This window comes from Castanea sativa, chromosome 1 (genome assembly GCF_040712315.1).
Source record: "Castanea sativa cultivar Marrone di Chiusa Pesio chromosome 1, ASM4071231v1".
NCBI lineage: Eukaryota > Viridiplantae > Streptophyta > Magnoliopsida > Fagales > Fagaceae > Castanea > Castanea sativa.
Genome location: NC_134013.1, coordinates 13,348,286 through 13,363,409, shown reverse-complemented (window position 1 = coordinate 13,363,409; position 15,124 = coordinate 13,348,286). Strand labels below are relative to the sequence as shown.

The 15,124-nt window shown below is 36.4% G+C and overlaps 1 protein-coding gene and 1 pseudogene across 3 annotated transcripts in view; both read right to left on the bottom strand.

Annotated features, from left to right (window-relative positions):
- The window catches only part of LOC142619798 (serine/threonine-protein kinase STY46-like), a 72,631-nt gene that overhangs the window by 44,118 nt on the left and 13,389 nt on the right, over positions 1–15,124 (bottom strand). The window lies entirely within an intron of this gene.
- On the bottom strand, positions 10,641–13,554 carry LOC142616127 (ornithine decarboxylase-like; annotated as a pseudogene).

Genomic DNA, 15,124 nt, shown 5'->3' with positions numbered 1-15,124 from the left:
ATAAATCCTACATAAAATACAGGGTACAAAAGATTGAACAAAATTACAATCAAATTTGGCGCGGAATTAAAGCCAACACATAATAGTTGTAAATTACAACTTTACAATCTCCCCCTTTGGCTATTTCGTGACAAAACACCCTATAATTGACTTTAGACTTAAACGTGAGTTTGGGAATAATGGCAAAACTGACTCACACCTAATCTAGAAGTTGTGAAGCACTTGCATGAATACACCTGTGTCCTGAAACACTTGCACACAAAAAAAACTTTCATTAAGCTCATGACAAGTTGAATACAAGGAACGTATAGGAGCAAGTATAATACGATCAAGGTAAATAGCAAGATATAAACTATGAAGCATAACTTGATCATACAATAATAGTCATTAAGAAATGACTACAATGATCATTTACCTAGTAAATGATCATCTAGACACACATTGCAATTAAGTGCAAAAGCAAAAATCAATTGCATGTCCAAAACACACAACCAATGCAAAATACCAAAGTATTTGCATTAAAGATACAAGATCCAACAAGGGCACAAGTGTGTAGTACTCAAGATAAAATAAAAGTATTAAAAAAATGCTACAAAGCAATGAGATAAACACAAAGTACTGAATATTAAACTAGAATTAAACCAAAGTACTTAAAGCTTTAAAAGAAAGCAAAGTAAATAAAAGCATTCTAGACTATGGCAAAAGAAAGTAAACAACTAAACCACCAAAAATTAAGCAATATGTCTATGAAGTGCATGTGCTACACTATGCTCCCCCTCAAAATGTGCAACTCCCCCTCAGAACTTTCTCCCCTTTTTTGACCAAAATGGCCAAAGGAGTTAGAATTACTTAGATTCTGAATCGAATCCTTACGCCACAGCCATATCCTCAATCTGAGATGATAATGCAGTGATTTGGCCTTGAATGTAAGCAAATTGATCTGCGGTGTGCTGCACATGAGACTCAAGCATGCCATACATCTGTTCTACCGTTGTAAGAAGGCGATCAAGACGATCAGATCCTTGTGGTTGTGCTTGGGAAGATGGCTGTGCAGAACTCTCAAAAGCAAAAGTAAATATGTCAATCTCATCCTCCGTGTCTCCACCTTCTTCAATAGCAGTCCTTAGAATTTGAGAAGTGCCGGTCTTTGATCCGGTGATATGGGCTTGGCTTTGAGTCACTGTATGAGCACCAATGGGATAGTCCCTTTGCACAATAGTAAGTCAGCTTGAAAACCTTTAGCTTTGTCTTGGCAATGAGACCTATAATGATAGTAGCAAACGGCATAGTTGTCCGTGAATTCCTTCTGGAGATGCTCTTGGTCAGGAGGTGGTATATGTGACCACATATGTCGATCTCCTTATGTGTGAAGAGATCATGTAAGAAGATAGTTCTTGGTGTGGATAGAGTTGTCATGTTCGTCACCGGGCAGAGATTGTGGATCATTATATAAGCCAATGTCCTCATTTCCGCAACGAAGTGAATGGTGTTCATTGACCTCTTGTTTAGTGTGCCACCTAGTAGTTTCACCATTGGCTCAAGAGAGTCCAATCGATCATCATACTGAATGGTAATCTACTGAGAAGGTGGACAAACTTCGAGGAACTCTTGAATTGAATCTCTTGTGATGATGAACTCTTTCTGTCGCATCCAACAATTGATATGATCTCCTTCCACTATGGCATTAGCGAAGAATTCCTTGATGAGTTCACCATACACATTACCACTTGGATTTAGCAACTTTGTCCAAGTTCTTTCCTTGAAAATCTCAGGAATGACAGTGTTTTCAAGAGTCTCCATTCTTACAACTCTTTCCATGATGATTGTTCCCCTCTTGTAAATGTCATTATAGGCCATGTCTGCCTCAATGGAGTGGAAATTTGCTGAGTTAGTGCGAGCACACTTTGAGGATTTCTTGGAGGCAGAGTGCTTGGTGGGAGACATCTGCACAAATAGACACAGAGCACACAAAAAAAAAATGTAGAAACATAAAGACAAGAACACAAACTTGATTAGCATCAAGTTAGTCCAAAAAAAAATAAGCACAAAGACTTAAAACAAAACATTCGCACGAATCGGATTTTTTGAGGAAAATATCGAGAATGCGACATAAAGACTCCTTATTTTATTGAAATTTCATAAACTTAAATTAAAACTAAACTAAATGATAAATGAAGCGACATCCCCTAGAGTATTTACCACAAAGAATAATTAGATGAATTGGATAAATATCCAGACCGTATTGGATTTGTATATTTATAAAAAAAAAAATGAAAGGTATGCTTTAAGTGCTAAACCATGTAAACACTAACAAAATGCACAAAAAAAATTATCAACTGAGCATGTGTGTGCATCTAGTGTACATGATGTGATGCAAGGAGTGTGCCTAGTGTGTGCTTAGGTGATGCATGTCATGGCATTGAGGCACAAATTGGGCAAAGTGTGTAAAACACACACCCAATGATCAAGACATGATAAATATGTCCTAACATGGTAATCCCCACAATTTGGTACTTAATGGAGTCCAAAACAACACCAAAATGTCACTAGGACATTTTGTCAAACACTTAGCATGCAACACTGTACTACATGAATGGATAATGCATTAACACAAAGAAATCTGCCTAAATACAAGTGTAAAATGCCACAAGGGTCCAACACAGATACACACAAACCAAATGAGACTCATCCCAATCAAAATTTTGAAGAAATTTGCCCAAAATCATAGTTCCCAACCCTTTTTCAAAAATCCCAATTCAAGAACCCTAAAACAAATTCTGCATAATCTAGAATGAAAAGCTTAAAAGAATGTTAAGAAACAAACCTTTGAAGAGAATTTGCAAAGATTTGGACTTGAAATTGGAGGGTTTTGAGTGAAAAAATAGTTTTGGGTTGAGAGAGGTTCAAGTGAGGCAAAGGGAGTGAACTTAAGAGTGTTTTAAAACTCAGTCACATCAGCCCTATAAAACTGAAACACCCCTTTTTCGCGGGTTAGTCAATCGCAAAATTACTCGCGAAAAACACTACTAAAGCACAAACACTTTCGCAGGAAGCTTTTAGTTGCGAAACAGTCGCAAGATAGTCGCGAAAGTCTCTGTCTGAAATTTGTGTTTTCCAGTTTTTGCCTAAAAATCATTTCACGGGAAGTGCTTGCTCGAGAAATAGTCGCAAGACAGTCGCGATACTCTTTGTATGAAAATGTGATTTTTAGATTTCCCTTAAACTCTTTTAATTTCGCGGGAAGCTCTTAGTCGCGAGCTTCTCGCGAAAATGCCTTTGAACCAGATTTTGGAGAACAACACAAAAATGCATTTTAAACGAAAACTTAAAGCACGAAAGTATAAAAACACTTTCAAAAACATATAAAATACTCAAAAATCTTTTTGGGTTTGATCGGCAAGCAATTGAGCATACACATCACATTTTAACACGTACAATCACGCAAATGATATAAGCATTCATTGACCAAAGTCTTGTGTGTTGTGTATGAGTATCAAATGTGGAATAGTCCTTAGTCTAGAGTGAAGCTTCAATGATCAATTTAATCAAGTCATACACAACTAGTACTAAGTCAAATGGACTATTTCAATTATAGAAATGAACATATATGATCTCCCACAAGAAAATAATTACATTTCTTTGAAACTTTTCATTTGGCTTCTTTACAAGTCATAACAGTTGATCATTTTTGAAAAAAATACATCTCATTTTGAGATCGATACCTGAACTTTTTGATATTTCAACTTTGTGAGTAAGCCTTTGGCTTTTTGAGGTACCATACATTTCAATACAAGTCGCTTTCCCTTTTTTTAGTCAAATATTAGTATGTGCGAAAGTTTTTGCAGCTCAATATCTCTTTTCGAGATTTGATATTTGATGAGCTATATAGGAAGAACGTAAAAGCGTGGGAAAAGATAGAGGCACAAGTCTATGCATGTATTAAGACCAATAAGACTATTGACTAATTATTCATGACAAGTTTGAAGATCGATTTACAACAATCACACATATACTTCAAGATTTTTCCCACAAAGGTCGATATGCATACAAAAAAAGCTAAGTTCGTAAATGCACTATGCCATTTGTACGAAGGTACTAGGCCAAACTCACATGTGATATACACAAAATAAGCGATCAAACTTTTTGGAGATTTTTCATTTTTTATAGGTTTTTGAATTTTTAACACACTCAAAAACATAACAAGAAAAGTAAGATCAACAAAAACAAAAACAAAATGCAGCTAGCAAAAGAAACATATGTAATCATACACATGAGACCTATGAAGCATGTATGCAACAATGAACAGCATAAGGTCATATAAGGGATGAAAGTCAAGGGATGATACCGACACCAATAGTCTTATGAAGACACTCAAATCGTGGACCATCAAGGGGTTTGGTGAAAATGTCCTCCTTTTGGTTGTCGGAGTTGATAAACTCCAACCACACAACCTTGTTCTCCACTAGATCTCAAATAAAATGTACCGAATCTTGATATGTTTCGATTTTGAGTGTTGAACTGGATTTTTTGACAGGTTTATGGCACTTGTGTTATCATAGAACACACACATAGTGTCTTGAGTGATTCCATAATCATGTAAAAGTTTCTTCATCCACAATAGTTGCGCACAACAACTTCCTAGTGCGATGTATTCAGCTTCAATTGTTGAAAGAGAAACTAAATTTTGCTTTTTGCTGATCCATGACATCAAGTTATTCCCAAGATAAAAACAACCACTGGAGGTGCTTTTCCTATCATCAATGCACCCGGCCCAATCAGCATCTGAATATCCAACTAAGCACTCATTGAAGTCTTTTAAATACCAGATTCCATAATCAGAGGTGCCATTGATAAAGCGGATAATTCGTTTTACTACAGACAAATGTGATTCTTTGGGTGCTGCCTGAAATTGAGCACATACTCCTACACTAAAGGCGATGTTTGGCCTACTTGCCGTTAGGTAGAGAAGACTACCGATCATGCTCTGATAGAGTGTTGGATCTACTTCCATACCGGTTGGATCAAGACTTAATTTTATAGATGAACTCATGGGAGTGAATGCATGTTTTTTGGAGTCTAAGTCGAATCTCTTTACAAGATTTTTGGCATACTTCTCTTAAGAGATGAATATCCCATCTTTTCGTTGTTTCACTTGAAGCCCTAAGAAGTAGTTCAGCTCCCCCACCACGCTCATTTCAAACTCCTTTTTCATTTCTTCTGAAAATTCTTGAGCAAGATGATCAATTGTGGATCCAAAGACAATGTCATCCACATAAACTTGAGCGACAAGGATAGATTTCTCATCTCTTTTAACAAAAAGTGTTCTATTGGCTTGACCTCACTTGAAACCATGATCTACAAGATATGCGGTGAGGCGATCATACCATGCTCTTGGTGCTTACTTCAACCCATATAAAGCTTTCTTCAATCTTAGCACATGGTCAGGAAAGTGAGGGTCTTGAAACCCTTTTGGTTTCTCAACAAACACTTCTTCGTTCAGAAGTCCATTCAAGAAAGCACTCTTCACATCCATTTAGTATAGCTTGAAGTTCATAACACATGCTATGGAAAGAAGAATTCGAATTGACTCTAATCTTGCTACTGGAGCAAATGACTCATCAAAGTATACGCCTTCAACTTGAGTATATCCTTGAGCCATCAATCTAGACTTGTTTCGAACGACCTCACCATCTTTATCGGTCTTGTTCTTAAATATCCATTTGGTGCCGATTACATGTGTATCCTTGGGCCTTGGTACCAACTCCCATACATCATTTCTAACAAATTGATGTAACTCTTGATACATAGATTCCACCCAATTCTCATCTTTCAAGGCTTCTTCAACTTTCTTGGGTTCAAATTGAGCAAGATTGCAATTGTATGTCACATAATTCAAGCTATAACTCGGTCCTTTTCTCAAATGAAGTCCCTCATCTAAGTCACCAATGATGTTGCTTGTGTGATCATTGAGACTTACTCTTGATGATGGTTTCTTGGATGTAGAGGGTTCCTCACCTCGTGAAATTGGAGGTTGAACTTCCGGAGGGGTGAGTGGACTTGAGGGCCTTTACATTGATCTAGTCTCCCTTCTTGATGTAGGAGGTGTGGACTCCTTTTCCGGTGATTCTTTTTCACTTTCATCACTTTGAGACATAATATCATCACCATCCTCACCAACATCCTTTTCGGAGATGGTGTCATCTATGACCACATTTATTGACTTCATCACCATCTTAGTATGCTTGTTGTACACTCTATATGCTCAACTATTGGTGGAGTATCCTAGGAAGATCCCTTCATCACTTTTAGCATCAAACTTCCTAAGATTCTCCCTATCGTTGAAAATGTAGCATTTGCTTCCAAATACTTGGAAGTACTTTACTTTTGGCTTCTTTTCCCTCCAAATCTCATACAATGTCTTCTTTGTTCCAACTCGAAAGAAAATCCTATTCCCAATGTGACATGATGTGTTCACCACTTTAGCCCAAAATTTCTGTGGAATGTTTTTATTGAGAAGCATTACTCTTGCCATCTCTTGGATCACTTGGTTCTTTCTTTCCACCACCCCATTCTATTGTGGTGTCTTTGGAGTGAATAATTCCTTTTTGATACTGTGCTCATTGCAAAATGCTTCAAATTTTGCATTTTCAAACTCTTTCCCATGATCACTCCTTATTTTGACGATGGGAACTCCCTTTTCATTTTGGAGCTTCTTGCATAACCTTCCCATCTTGTCACACACCTCCAACTTCTCTCTAAGGAACTCTACCCAAGAATATCTTGAGAAATCATCAACCACCACCATGATGTATCGTTTTCCACCCAAGCTTTCTGTTCTCATTGGACCTATTAGATCCACATGGAGTAACTCCAAAGGACGAGAAGTAGCCAATACATTAACTTTGGGATGGGTTGATTTTGTTTGTTTTCCCGATTGACATGGACCACAAACATTGTTCTCAATCTTTCCAAACTTTGGAAAACTAATCACCGCTTTGAGCTTTGAGATCTTCGCTACTTGCTTGTAATTTGCATGCCCAAACTATTGATGCCACAACTCCAAAAGATTTACTCGAGCATTCCGACATGATATGTTTGGCTAGGGAACAACACCATAGCAATTGTCTGTGGTTCTAAGTCCCTTCAAGACTTGAACACCTTCTTCATTGAGAATTAGACACCCCTTCTTTGATAATTGAACTATGAAGTCTTCATCGCATATTTGGGTTATACTCAACAAGTTCACTTTTAATCCTTTGATGTAAAGAACATCAGTTAATAAGGGAAGTCCTAGAATATCAACGGTTCCCTTTCCAAGAACTTGTGAATGGCTACCATCTCCAAAAGTCACAAAGCCATCTTCCTTCTCCTTAAGAGTTTTGAACAGTGTTTTATCTCTGGTCATGTGCCTTGAACATCCACTGTCAAGATACCACAAACACGAATTAAACACTTTCAATGCGGTATGAACGTAAAGACAAGCATGAGATAAACACTCTTGACCCTTAAAGATACACTCCTCTTCTTTTACTTCATTCATAGATGAGTAAAGATTGCTTTTCAAACCATCAAGTTTATCACACAAATGTCTATTCCTTCTCTTATATTCAGCAATTAAGGAATTTGACTCACACAAGCTATTATGAATATCATGATTCCTTTGTTTTAAGGATTTTAGCATGTGCACAAAAATTCTAGCATGTTTCTTAGATTTGAATAACTCTAAAAGCTCATTGCTAGGACAATCTTTATAGATGCTCATAGAGTCATTATCACAAACACATGAACTACGCTTCATGTTGGCCTTAGCTATAACACTATCCATAGTAAGGCAAGGGGTCTAGGATCGCACTTAGGTAATGAAACCACAACAAGTGCACCTGCTCTGATACCAATTAAAAACTCGAATTTTTGTTAAAAACACAAGAGTTGTTTAGACCCCAAATAAAAAAAAAAAAAATTACGGCTCGGTTGATTTAACTCTAACTTAAACTAAGTACGGAATAAAGTAAATACTAGCGAACAAACAATACAAATATTCTAAGCCATATTCAACAAATCACAATAGTAAAAAGACAGCTAAAAGAGTAGGAAAGAGAGATGTATATACAAGATAACACGCCAATGTGTTATTGAAGAGGAAATCGAAGAACTTAGCGAAAAACCTCTCTACCGCCCTCCAAGGGCTAAATCGATCCACTAGACAATAAGTTGGGATACACGAATAGCAAGAGACTCTCCAAGCCTAGTCTACCTAGTGCACCTATGCCCTCCAAGCTTCTACTCCAACAAGGCTTCTCGGAACCGTGTCTTGTCCAGTTTTCCGAATCCCGTAATGCGCCCTATTGCATCCGCCAAAGCTTGGCTTCTTCCAATGCTTCCCACCAATACCAAAACCTCACTGGACACTCAGTATGAGTGTGGTAAGTGTTTGGGCTATCAACATCTCAAGAATTGTGAAATGGAGAGGTAGGAGTAGAGGAAAACCACAATGGATGGTGTAGAGAATTGTGAGTATGACAATCTCACACTCTCAAGGGTTTGAGGCTAAGGTTTTCTCTCTAAAAAGCTCTCTACTCAATTTGTGGGTAATGATGGTATATATAGTGTGTATGAGGATGTAGTGGAGCAGATATGAAAAAATATCAAAACGGACTATTTCGCAGGTATCTCACGGGAAGGCCTTACCTGCGAGACACTCGCGGGAAGACCTTACCTACAAGACACTCGCGAAAACCAGCTGTCTCCATCCTGTCCTGACTCTTCGCATTCCAGTCATATACTGGGCACATGCATCACTTTGCGGGATGGCTAGTTGCGAGCTACCCGCAAAAACTCCTTTTGTCATCAATAGATGCCTTGAGTCTTCACACACTCTCTCTCACACACAACCCTTACAAATAAATCCTACAAAATACAGAGGGTACAAAAGATTGAACAAAATTACAATCAAATTTGGCTCGGAATTAAAGCCAACACATAATAGTTGTAAATTACAACTTTACAATAGTAATAAACATATAAAAACAACCATAAACTAAGTAATAATATCAAAATAACTAATAACTTCATAAGATAAATGAGTTAGACGGGTTCGCATGCTGAACGCAAACACAACCCATTTATTAAACGGGTTAGCCGTGTCAGCCCGAATATGACCTGAATCTATTTAGCCTCAACCTATGACTTGTTTATAAATAGGTTAATCATGTCAGATTTTCAGGTCGTGTAAGATTTTGCCACCCTTAATGAAAACCAACCCGAGGCGTCAGGTTGGATTGAGTTGGATTAGTTTCACTAGATTGATGGATTTGGTGCACACCCTTGCCTACCGCTAAATAGGATAATTTCCTTTCACTTCAATTCATACAAAATATTTGTTTGGCTAAATATTGCATTTTAGCCCTATTGAGTTGTTTCTTTGACCTTGTTGAATGCATTATTTTAGCCTCATAAAAAATACTACTTTGGTAGATATATTTGTCGAACCTTGATGAAAATGGGCACATGTAGTCAAGGCCGGAGGGAGAGGCACAATGGCCCCTGCTGGCTTCTAAAAGTTTCTCCACACTCATATTTATGTTTTTTAAATCTATAATATAAGGCTTGGAGAAGTTGAATTGATTAGTGATTTTGATAATTGATATTAATTAGAATAAACAATCAAAGAGTGATTCTAGTTAGCTCAATTGGTAAAGTTTTTTACGGTTGAATAAGAAATTTGGGGTTTATTTTCTGCCTACACCAAAAATCGAGTAGTGTCTTGATTTGATGATAAAGAGCTATCATCAGGAATGAACGCCATTAAATTAAAACTATCTATAAAAAAAAAACAATCATAGGACAATGTCCTATCAATCTTGATAGAGCAGAGCCTAATCCATTTTCAACTAAATTGGTGATATTTATATCCAAAATAACTTAAAGATTTAAAATTAAAAAAAAAAAATTTAAGGATTCTAAATTTCTAATCACTATGAAGTTCTCGTAGTAAATGACTTAATTTCATTAATTATTATACGAGCACGATCCTCCAACAATATTGTTCATAACTAACTTTCAACACTAGAATCATTGCCACATTTTTTCCCCATTTAATTATGAATAAATTTAGGTATTCAAAATTTTCAACAATATTGTTCATACAATCTATTTTTTCAATGCTTGAGATATACCAATAAGGGAATTACGTGCCAATGTAGTGTTCGGAAAAATAAAGTTTATCTTACACTAGTTAATTGAGTAAGACCCACATGGCTTAAAAAAAAGAAAAAAAGAAAATTGGAATCTTTGAAAGCGGAAAAAGTATATTATATCTCTTTTGTTAGTAGAGATGTAATGATGCAGGGTAAAAAATATAGTGAAGCAAAACTTTGGCATTATTGATCATTTCATAATTCTAAACATTATTCATAGATTCTAATTTTAAGTAGGATCCTAATTTTAACAACCATGTTCATAGATTCATTCCTCATGAATATGGATGCATTAATCATGATCATTAGACAATTTACATCCTCGTGAAGAACTCCTTATTTTTTAGGCAACTATATATATGAAGCCATTTTAGAAGTATATTTCTCCTTATCCGTGGATAACCATTTTAGGAGTATAAAAAACCATTTCTAATCAAGGGACTTTCAGGAAATTAAAACTTTGGATTCAAACTTTGGGATGGCTGATGTGTTAAACCCATTGAAGTTAGTCCCAGCAGCTGTCGTATATGCACCCATAGTAGAGAACACAAGCCAGTACTTGCAGTTTCGGCAGTTGGTAACCCCTAAAAACAATGTCAAGTGCATCACATGTAGGCCCAAAAACCGTTGAATTGTACGTCTTAGATCCTTTGCGTGTGGGGTTTTCGAGGTTGGACGTGAGCGCTAGAGGCATGCACTTGACGATTGCATTGTCTAGAATTATGCAATTCAAGGACCCATAAATCCCGTCGCTGATCCAATACTCTCTAAGCTCATTCCTTATACGCTTACCGATAATGTTCGAGGCTAGTGTGAAAACTGACTCGGCAAAGAATCTGCCTGGTTCAGCTATGACTGTCAATCCCGAATAATTGCCAAAATATGATTGTATAGCGGCTTTCACGACTGTAGCTGTTTCATCAAATTGAGAGTTAGCCATGAAGCCACCCCCAATGTTTAGCACACTCATCTGAGGCATGCCGAGCTTAGTAGCCATCTTGAAAGCAGTTTTAGCTGCTGCAATGGCTTGTTGGTAGCAAAAGCGGCTCTAAGAATTTTTTTTATAGTGATTACTAAAAAATTTAAATTATACAAAATTTAATAAAACAATAAATTGAATATTTGCTACAACTGTGAGTCAAGTCATTAAGGAGAGTAAAATTATTGCAATTGCAAAGCCAAAAAGAATACAATTGTTGTCACCATCAAGAAAAACTGACAACTACAATATTTTTCTCGGTACTATTTTTTTGGGAAAAATGAAATTAGAAATTATTTTGATTGAATAGGTTGAACGAGCTACAAATTTGAATATTTAACGATTTTTATCTTTTTGTATTATAATATGTTTTTTGTTGAATAATTTGATCACTTGATGTTGTTTGGTCTTGTTTTGTTTTTGTTTGGTTTATGTTTGTTGTTATTTGGGCTAGTATTTATTATTATTATTTAAACCTTTTCTTTATAATTTTATAAAAGGGATTAAGGATTTTTTGGAGGGGGGCAGAATTAACTTTGGAGTGATGCTACGTCCATAATATTTTTATAATAAATCATATGTAAAAAGCTATTATTAGTGAGTAAAAAAGTAATATCATTATTGGGCCCAAATTAAAATTAGTAACAGTTTACCACATTAGATTTGTTGTAAACTTGTGAAAATATTATGAATATAGCATTATTTTTATTTTTATTGAATTCAACCTTTTATAATTCTCAAGTTAGGGTGTTCAACAATTTTATTAAGGTGGTCACAATAAGTTAATTTAACATATAATAATTTTTAAGCAAGTATACATATGCCTTTTTTTTGCAAGTCAGGGTGGTCCTATGATCACCCTAGCTTTCATGTGGAGCTGTTAGTACTTGGTAGGCACGTGAATCTGTGGATGCACTTCCTATATGAAAAGAGATTCCACCCACTGTGAGCTACGCAGTTTGAGCGGCTCGGAGGAGAGTCTCCACTTCCTCAGGTAGCGCACCAAACTTGGAACCTATGAAGCACGGGTGCGTTTTTGGATTCGGGTGCGGGTGCGGGACTCGGCAATTTTTGAAAAAATAGGTTGCGGGTACGGCGATTAAAAAATTATTAAAAATATTTTTATTTATATTTTCTATATATTTTTATTATTAAAATATTCTTAAAAATTACTATGGTTTTTTTTTTTTTTTTGGTGGTGGTGGAGAAAACTATGGCCTGTTAGTAGTATTTTTTACTATTAAAATATTTTTACTGTGGCACGTTAAAAGCAAAATGTCCATGAACAACCAACAAAAGCAAAGCCCATGAACAAGCAATAAGCAACAAAGCCAAAGCCCATGACAAGCAACAAAGCCCATGAACAAACACACTGTTGTTTCCCTTTGCTTCACATGATTCTGATTTTTGCAGTCCGATGGCGGCAATGCTTCATTTTCAAGTTTCAAATTTTCTTCATCTCCTTCGCACATATCTTCACCTTAGTAATTTCTTCTTATTTTCAGTCCAATGGCGCTTTTTTTTTTTTTTGGGCCAAGTTAAATGGTGCGTTTTGCACCTTCTGTTTTTTTTTTTTTGAATTTTGGCTGCATCGGCCGATTTGCGCTGGTATCGGTGGTTGTGCCCGATACGGACTGATTTCGGCCGAATCGGCCCGATTTCGCGCTCGTCGGCGTGAATCGGTGCCGTGTCGGCGCGAATTAGCACGTATCGCGTTGAAAAAAATATTTTTTTAAAGGAGGACGCGGCACGGATGCACAGGCAGCGGTGTTGCCTGCGCGTCCCCGCGTTGCGCCGCGTCGGACACGGGTGTGGCGGCCCAAACGCCACACCTGTGCTTCCTAGCTTGGAACCCAATGGGCAGCATGCACCACTATCATCTAGAGCTTTAATTTGAATTATTAAATCACATTTTGGGTGCCATTTTTGCATCTTCTTAATTTCATCAATTGAATCAAAAGTTGTCAAGTTTACGCCAACACTCGCTGCGTATTTGATGTGAGACCCAGCTTTACAAGGGTTCGCAAATATGATCCGATCTGGAGAAACTCCTAGTGACAAAATAGACTCAATCTCGGCTTGACTTACGCAATCAAAATTTGTACCAAGAGCAGCCATGGCACCAAGGAAATTCAGGTTCGGGTTGCACTTGACGGCATAGTATGGTTGAACCTTTGGGAGGGCTCAAGTCCACCTATCCATGAGAGTAGTGACTGCACCTAAATCAAGTACGTAAAAGGTTTCTTTGGTCTCTTGTTCGCTACAAATGATGGACCGCATGAAATCAGTCAACCCATCTTTGGATAAGACTGTAACTCTCTTTCCGTTTATTCCTGGTGCACCCAATATAGCCTGGAGGCTCTTAGAGATGGATGGCATGGCTAAGAATGCGTTGAAATATGATAAATGAAAGAGAAAAAGAACGAGTTATGATTTGGACTTGATGGAATAGAGCATGAACTTGAAGGGTCTATATTCCCTATACTATATAAGAGTAGAGAGGGTTAGGAGAATATATTATAGAGTTGAAGCACTACCATCACAAGATTCACAACTAGCAATTTGGTAGAGCAAAAAAATGGAAAGTGGGTTGGTTTGAAATGAGGTCAATAATTGAGTAACGTTATCTGAATGTTAGAAGTTAAGATTTTTTTTTTGTTCAGTATCCTACCCGAATAATCGTAATTTTCGATAATATAATTGAGATCTAGAGTGTTATAAATCTATCTACTTTGTCCATTTATATGAATAAAAATCTATACTTAATTTTGTAAAAAAATTTATTCATACATATATAACTTTATTGACACACACACATTTAGGTTTATTTATTTTTTTACCAAATATACACAAGGTTTATTTTTTGGCTCATGGTTTCATGTGACAGAATCTCATAAAATGTTGTAGAAGATATTGGACCGTGAGCTGTCATTTCAACTCAAAATCAATTGGTGTCAAGGAAGACACACTCAAATCTTTTATAACATTCGACATCACACCACGCGAGCCTGTTTCTAGAGTGATTTTAGGGAGTCAAATTGTGGTCTCCCAACAGAAGATAACATTCACACGAACTCTCTCTCTCTCTCTCTCTCTCTCTCTCACACACACACACACACACACACACACACACACATATACATATATATAAAGTGTTAGTTTATTATTTTCACTTCCCGCTTTTATATATCGTATTGTTAAGCATCTTTTTTTTTTTTAGATGTAAGTAACTGTACTGCTGTTATAAAATTAAAAAAAATATATAAAAAGAGTAATTGTAGTGCTGTTACTTATTCATCTTTTAAGTAAAGGCGAAAGAGCCATTTTGGTCTTTACATCTTGAAGTCACAGTCAATTTGATCCCTACATTTTGATAGTAATCAATTTGGTCTCTAATATTTTCAACTTTTACTTAATTTAGTCTCTGCCGTTAATTCACTAATGAAAAATGCCTACGTGACAAACGGTGTGTACGGTTGGCATACTTAAAGCTTAGGTGGCAACTTAAATAATAATATAAAATGACACATCAGTATATGAGTAATCAAAATAATTTATCCATTTAAAGAAATTATTATAAAAAAAAAAAAAAACATGAATTTAGATTTGCTCTTGAACATGAACCCAAAGCCCAGAAAAATTAAATCCACGAATCTCAGCTCTTCAATCCATGTTGGAAACGGAAGCCTAAGAAGAAGGTGAAGAAGGAGTAGACGAAGATGAAGATAAGATGAAAGTTTGTGGGTTAATTTGGTCCGAACTGCATGGAACTGTGGCCTAAATGCTGGGTTCTTGCATATATCATTCTGCACTACCAACCAGCCACATTTAATACAATTCACTCCTTTTAAAGTAAATCAAAAAAGCCCAACACGTTGCTATTAAAATTTAAAACATTGGTTTTAAATTATCAAACACATGAACTAATGGATCTGAACCATTCAAATTG